This window comes from Vulpes vulpes, chromosome 12 (assembly GCF_048418805.1).
Source record: "Vulpes vulpes isolate BD-2025 chromosome 12, VulVul3, whole genome shotgun sequence".
Classification (NCBI taxonomy): Eukaryota; Metazoa; Chordata; class Mammalia; order Carnivora; family Canidae; genus Vulpes; species Vulpes vulpes.
The window spans coordinates 89,770,761-89,778,435 of record NC_132791.1 but is presented as its reverse complement, the minus strand read 5'-3'; the positions used below and the strand labels follow the sequence as shown (position 1 = coordinate 89,778,435).

Genomic DNA, 7,675 nt, shown 5'->3' with positions numbered 1-7,675 from the left:
GGTTCAGGTGCTCATATAAATTGACTGTCATAAAATCCTTGTGTGTGATAATTCAGTGAAATCATCTTGTTCAGATGATGAAAACAAAGGAGCAGAATAGTGACAAGAGAAGGGAGGTGATAACCTCCCCACTGCTGACAAGAAAAACAATGTCTAAAGACTGCTACTCATTTATTGCTCACTCAGCTTGGTAATTAGCAGCGCCCCCCCCCCCCCATGCACACACTAAAATATTCTTGGGCACAATGAAGATGTAATGAGAAAGGACATGATTAAAAAAACTATCACATATTTTTGGTATGAAGATTGATTACAACCAATCGTCAATTGAATCAAAATAGGTATCAAGACTTAGTGTTGAATATGCCCTTTGACCCAGCAATTTACACTTCTAGGAACCTAATCCAAGCGGCTAATACAAGTGCAAAATATCATATTCGCAAGCTTCTTCCCTATAGCATTGTTTAGATTGGTAAAAAACTGTTGAAACAACATAAATGTTCCTCGCAAAGGATTGTGTATAGGCCATGTGTCTAATGATACTTGGAAACTATTAAAAATTATGATGACTATTCACAAATGTCCTAACATGAAATGATGGCCAATACTGATTACAAAGGAAGTTTATAGAACAGTATGAATGGTTATTCTGCATTTACGTAAAATGACACACATATATCTACAATATCTACATGTGCATATAAAATAGGGAAATGCCTACAAGAATGTTCATTGAAATTTTAACAGTAATTTTCTCTGAATGATAAGATCTAGGGTAATTTTTACTTTCTTCATTGTACTTCTCCACATTGCTTGAGTTTTTACAATGAACGTTCAGCAATTTTCCAAAAAAACAATAAAGCTACTTAAAAAGAAAGGAGCATGATAAGAAACTACGTGTGAGTACAAATGAGACCGAGGAATTTGAAAGGGTCCTTATGATTACACCTCCGTTCAGAGACAATAATGATGATAGTAGGTGAATTGCATAATAATCATGCCTGATAGCAAAAACATTAATTTACAATTTATCGAGAGTAGCAATGTGCACCCTGCACCATTAAGAAAATAATAATAATTCGTGGACTTGAAATGGAAATTAAATAAACAAGCACAAAAGCAACTTGCAAGCAGATCACACTGGGGACACTTGGGCCACGTTTGCGAGAGAAATAATACCTGCCACCTGAGAAGGGCAAGGTTGGGTAATGAGCACGGTTTCACACGATGCAGGAGAATTTATCTTAGCCAAGGAAAAGCTTTCTGGAAGAAAAAGACTGTGAGAGGTGAATCGAAAAGTGTGAGGGAGACAGCTTGCTGGAGAGGAAGTCAAATAGAATATTTCATAGAACCCAAAGGAAGGAAGAAGAATATTTTTGCCTCGGGATTTCCAAAGAAGAAATGTGAAATGTGTCTGTATGCTGTGGTTATTGGCAAAGTCTGCAGCCGAGCTCTTTCAGGCATTCATACTTTCCCTAAGATGCCTTGGCAGGTTCGTTGTGTAGAAAGTACTGTGGGGGAGAGCACCCTCAGAAAAATCACAGAGGCAAATCCTTTGGGAAGTCCATGTTCTCTCTTTTCAGACCACAGAGATACGCCCGAATGCATGGCTGAAGCACTAAGGGAATGTCTTGTGCGGGGGTGTAATGGTCTTACGGATAAGTGAGCCCATATCCACCTGAATGGCTGTCAAGCAGTTCTTTCCCAAAGAATCCCTGGCTCATCCTATCAGCTAGAACCTGAAATTCCTTTAAATATTCATTTCTTTTTGTGGGTGTGATGGCATCTCTGGATGAGGGTCAACAAAACAGCGATTTATCACCCAGGAGTGACTCATCATAGGTTCCATGATCAGAAAATAGAATATCCGGAGACTGAGATAAAGATATTTAATGAGGTTGCCTGACCTTGGCCAACTCTTTGGGGTGTTACCTGGCTAAGCCTGTTGGGGAACTACCATGGCAGGTAGGTATAGCCAAGACTGTGTTCTAAAGTATATATACTTTTTAAAGTATAAAATGGATTTTTTTAAGGATTTTATTTATTTATTCATGAGAGACACAGAGAGAGAGCGGCAGAGACACAGGCAGAGGGAGAAGCAGGCTCCCTGCGAGGAGCCCGACTGGGGACTCCATCCCAGGACCCCGGGATCACGCCCTGAGCCAAAGGCAGACACTCAACCGCTGAGCAACCCAGGTTCCCTTGTCTTGGGTTTAAACTACTAGACAGAAATATGGATCATCTTGGGCTTTTCAAGACCACAGACACTTTCTCTGCGTGTATTACTTCTAGTTTTTCCTGCTGTGCACATTCAGCCCAACAATTATGCTTCCGCTATGAAAACCTAGTGAATTCACTATACAGAGTATACAGAGTAGAATCCCAAAAGTTCAAAATCACAGAAAATATGTATCTATTCATCAATGGAGGGACATAACTTTCCTTTTAGACTTGTATTAGCTGTGTATGATCTTTGAAAACATTTTTTCTTCTTCCTTCCTTTCTTCCTTCCTTCCTTTCTTTTACTTCTAAATCTTATTATATTATTTAACAGTTTACTTCCTGTATCTCAATAAGATAGGTGTCAATTTTTTTCCACACTGTAAGTCCTCCACCAGTGCAGGAAATAATCATTCCTATCCCTAACATACCTTTCTTTATTCCCTGCTATATTATGGGTAAAAGGATGCGGGTGGGGGTGGTAAGGGAACCATGAAAGTATTATCCTTATCATTAAGCACCCCCCTCAAAATACGGGGAGTTATTTATTGAACAAATATTTATTGATCGTGTACTATGGCAGGGACTTGGCTCTTGACACTGAAAACACCGCTGAAGAGAGCTAACCAAAGTCCCTGGGTGCTAACATCCCAACCCACTCAGAACTAGTTTTCTCGGGGTTGAAGTTCATAAGTTTGTTCAAATGTGAAAAAAACAACAGTTTCTCCAGCCTAGTGCAGTTGGATCTTACTTACATTTTCCAGTGCTGAGATTAAAACAATAAAACGAGCGCCCGTCATCAGCATCAACTGAGTTACTAAGTTACTAGACATGGTGCTCTGGACAGGAGACTCATTTTTTGACACAAAGAGGGATGAGAACAGGATTTGTAGTGACTCCTCACAGCCTCTTAGTGGAGAACAACTCATGATGCCCTGTTTCCAAAGCCCAGAGTGGAGAGGATGGTGCCAACGTTCTGGTTCCCGGAATGCTGTCAATGGGAGAAAAGGAGACATAGGTCACGTTGCTTCTTTTAAAATCCTCACCCCTTTTTGCTGAATTTATCCTGAGAAAGTAAAACTGGGGGAAAGAACAAATCGCTCTAAGGGTCTCTCATCCGCCCCCCATTCCCTCTCACAGCTTTCAAGAGGAAAAGGTGTCCTTGATATTTTTATGCCATCAATATTCTCCATCATTGGCTTTTAGGTTTGAGCTTCCCTGGAAGCAGACCCTGAGAAAAGTCATAGAGCTCAAGTGGCTAATTGGGGCGGTGCTCTCAGGACCCATGATCAAGGGAGGGAGGTATTGAGCTAGGAAAGGAGAAGCCTGCCAGCCCCCACACTCACCCAGGCTGCCCGGTTACCTCCAGGTTACCTTCTAGTTACCTCCTGGTTACTTCCCACCTGGCGACCTCCTGCTCTGACCCCAGAGGGGTCACACCCACACCCTGCGGAAGATGATCTTCCCTCCCTGGAGGAACAGGCCTGCCCTTCCTCACAAGGGGAGACAGGGTCTGTTTTTCTTCCCCCTTAGACAGGCCTGGCAGGTGACTTGCTTTTACCAATAGAAGGTGACAGAGGTACAGTTGGGCAGGTCCTGAGCCAGAAGGAGACCCAGAAACCCCCACTTCCACACTTGCTAAGGAAGCTGGCTGCCATTCTGGAAACAATCTAGGTCATCCACTGAATAGTGAGACATGGTGTGAAGAGAAAGAGGCCACTTTGAGGAGGACCCGAGAGCCACACACGTGAAGGGGGACCTTCCTGGGCCTCACGGCTCTCGAGAAGGCAACTCAGCAAGTGACCCAGTAGACCTGAAGACTGCCCACCTGTGTCCTGCCTGAATTTCTTACCTCCAGATTCATGAGAAATAACCAAAAAATGAATAAATAAATAAAAATTCTTGTTTTACATAGTGGCTATGCATGGCTTTAGGAAGCATAGCTCTCTGATACCTACACTAACTTCAGTGGGTCACTGGATTCACTCCCAAGGGGTGTTAATCTCCTGGCCCTTTGGGCCTGTTTCATGGGTGAGCAAAGCAGGCTTCACTCCTCAGAGAAAGCCCCAGACAAAGAAATACAGGTTCTCCGGCCTACAGCTGCCTGCAGGGCCAATGTGTGCTGAGGTGGCAAAGGCACAGAAATGTGGGCAGAGCCCTGCTGGTCCCTGGGACACCTGGATGCTCTCACTTCCAGCCATGGCCGACCTTCTGGCCAACTGGGCCATTTACCTTTCCTCCCAATGCAGAGATCTCCACTGCTTCTGTTGTCAAAACTCATTCCTTCCGATTGGCCAGCTGTGATTTCAGTGTTCCAGGCAAATTCTTCCTTCCCTGGAGATCACAATCTGCCTTCGCCTTACACCTGATCCCTGGAGCTTCTAAGCTGCACATTCCTTTCCCGAGACATTAAACATTTCTCTGTCAATCAGCTTAAGGAAGAATAAAATCCTAACTCAGCAGAAAGTCGTGCATTAGGTAATGTGGAATGTGAGTTTGTGCTTGCGTGTCGGTTGGCAGAGCAAAAAATTCCAAAGGAAAGGACTCTTCTCAAGAAGTTAAAAGTCTAAAAAAGAGAATGGCTTCTGATCAAGAAACAGTTACCTCAACATTATCAAGATAAAGTCATTCTACAAATGTGCTGTCCTACTGGATAAAAGTAATGCTCCATCTCAGATAGAATGCCTGTTATTTTCCTTGTTTTTCTATTGGTGGCGATGAGGTCACCCAGAGGACCCGGTCTCTCCCCTCGTTGCCCTGGTAATCAAAAGCATGTAATTAAAAGCTGGCTGGCGACAGCAATGAATGTGATTCTGTGACCCAAGAACACTTTTTTCCTAAGCAAAGCTCATTAGACCACATTAAATTCACAATAGGTTTAAATTCACAACGTGTACACTGGAATGATCCTAAGCAGAGGGCTTTAAGCAGAGAGTTCCTCAAAGGACAGAGGAGGCTTAAGACCTATTTTTTAAAAATGTGAGGAACACGGAGGGGAGGTTGGGTTTTCTAGCATGCAAAGCAGGAAGCCCTGGGAGGGTCCTAATATATGAGGCTGGTGGCTAGGAGGGGAGAGAAAGGAGAGAAATTGACTGGCTCAACAAGGCTTAGATTGGAAATGCCTTACTGCTGGATTACGTTATTGTCAGATGACCAAGCCAAGTCGTAGTTCGTTTAGTGTTTTCTATCACCCAAACAGGAGGTTCAGGTCCCTAGATCAAAGGATGGGAGATATGTGCTTTAAAACAAAGCAAAACAGAAACAAAACAGAAAAATGCTCCAAAATGCCAGGGCTTGTCCATTCACTTGTATCACTGAGACAGTAACCCACATATTTATCTTTTTAAGAACAAAATTATGGAGGGAAAGCAGCTGTGCCAATCCCATATACTTTTTAAGAAGCAGACCCAAATTCTCCAGTTGTGATCAGGCTTTGGAGCATCTTCCTAAACCTTCTCCTAAGAGGCTCTGAGAACAAAAGCCCAAAAGTGGCCTCTGGAGTTCTCCCAGATGCCAGATGTCCGCCCAGAGGGCAAAAGAGGAGCCCAGCAAGTGGGCAGAGCAGATCCAGGGCAAGCCTGCGAGCTTGAAACTGGGAGGGCTGCAAGGAGATCTGGAAGGGACCATGCGGATGGCTCATGGAAGCCAGCAGACAGGGCCTCAAGCCCTCCGGGGAATGAACCTGCTTGACTTGGGGCAAGTTCTTCAAAAACTCTTTCAGCCTTTACATTTCCAGCTGAATAAAGGGGACCCTAGTAGCATCTGCCTCGCAGAGGCATTGACAGAGGGCTTTGCACGGTGCCCACGCCATTGCGAGCAGTCCTTGAATGCCAGCTCTTAATCGGGTCCCTAGCAGCACCCTGCACAGCCGGTGCGGGGGATCCCCGACATGATGTGCTCTCAGGGGTGCTGGCAAATGGGCCCACATGCAGAGATTTTTCCCACTCGGCCCTCCCTGATGCCTGAAGTCCCTTCTTTGAGAACTTCTCTAGTTTCTCAGAAATTATTCTTTATTAAAAATGCAACTTAGCAGCTCCAGAAGTGGTTTGCTTGCCAGGCTTCCTCACTTCATGAATGTATTATGCTGCAAGACACACCTCATCCTGGACGAAGTGTCCTGGGTTCCTCAGGACACACACACATCACTGTTAGGGTGTGTGTGCAAGCACGGTTTCAATGGGGTGGCAACCTCCCAGTATATACTGGGGCCTCACTTGGTATAAGGCAGAGGCTCTTAACCCGTGTTTCCAAGATGGACTTTAGGAGCTCTTTGAGTCTCCTGAAATTAGATGCACAGTTGTCTTGGTGAATTGGTATGCTTTGGGGCTGGAAGATCCACAGTGTTCATGGATTCTCAAAGGGCTTCATAATTAAAGAACTGTCATAAAGGAGACTGCAATTCAGAGCTAGCCCTCGTAGCCGCCTTCAAGTATGGTGATTCGCCAGGGGCCTGAGGAGACCTCAGAGTGTGTTCCAGTTGGCGGGGGTGGTTGGGTGGACAGCCAGATAACCTCAAGGGCCCTGGGTGCTCTGGTGTGTCAGTGTGACTGAGCAGATGGGTCGAGAGCCAAACCCAACCCTGTTGACTCACAGCTGGCTTCTGGAAGCTGCCCTGGAGTGAGCATGCAGAGCGAGGTTCTAGTAACTTTCTCAGCATGGGGAGGGCTTGGCCTGGGAGGGACAGTGAAGCCTTGGGGCTCCTAGCCCTTCTGCAACCCAGGCCTCGGGGCACTCAGCACTAGGTGGGGGGGTGCGCTTGGGGTTCCCTATTGTGTCTTTCAGTCCTAACGTGAAATCATCCTAATGAAACCTCATTGAGTATTTCTCCCTCTCTGAGTACTTCTTCCTGCCTGAAGTTTATGTAATTTGGGGATAGAGCTATCAAGTAAAATACAGGGCTCCCAGTTAAATGGGAATTTCAGAAAAACAATGAATAATTTTTGTGTGTATATGTACATATGTGTATATATATCTTAAATACTTCAGGGGACATACATATTTACTGTTTACTTGGAATTCACATTTAGCTGGGAGTCCCGTTTTTCTGTTTTGGGGGTTTCTTTTTTCTTTTTCTTTTTCTTTTTTTTTTGCTAAATCTGGTATTATGGGCTGAATCGCATCTTCTCAAAATTCATATGTTGACATTGTCACCTCCTAATACTTCAGAATGTGACTTTATTGGAAGTAGGGTCATTAGAGAGTAATTCGGTTAAAAAAGGATCATTTGATGGGGCCCCAATCCAATATGGCTGATGTCCTTACAAGAAGAAGAAAGTTGGACACATGGACAGAAGGAGGACCACAGAAGACACAGGGAGAAGATGGGCCTCCACAAGGCCTCAGAAGAAGCCTTAATCTTGGACTTCCAGCCTCTGGAACTGTAAGCAAATAAATTTCTCTTGTTTAAGCCACGGAGTCTGTGGTATTTGTTATGGCAGCCCAAGCAGATTAATAC

General features: G+C 44.5%; 1 long non-coding RNA gene across 1 annotated transcript; it reads right to left on the bottom strand.

Moving 5' to 3' along the window:
* Positions 1–291: 291 nt before the first annotated feature.
* Positions 292–4,854, bottom strand: LOC140594906 (uncharacterized). Its single transcript, XR_011996179.1, has 2 exons — positions 4,453–4,854; positions 292–3,211 (listed from the first exon to the last, which is right to left on the bottom strand). It is a non-coding gene; the product is annotated as an uncharacterized lncRNA (long non-coding RNA).
* Positions 4,855–7,675: the final 2,821 nt, after the last annotated feature.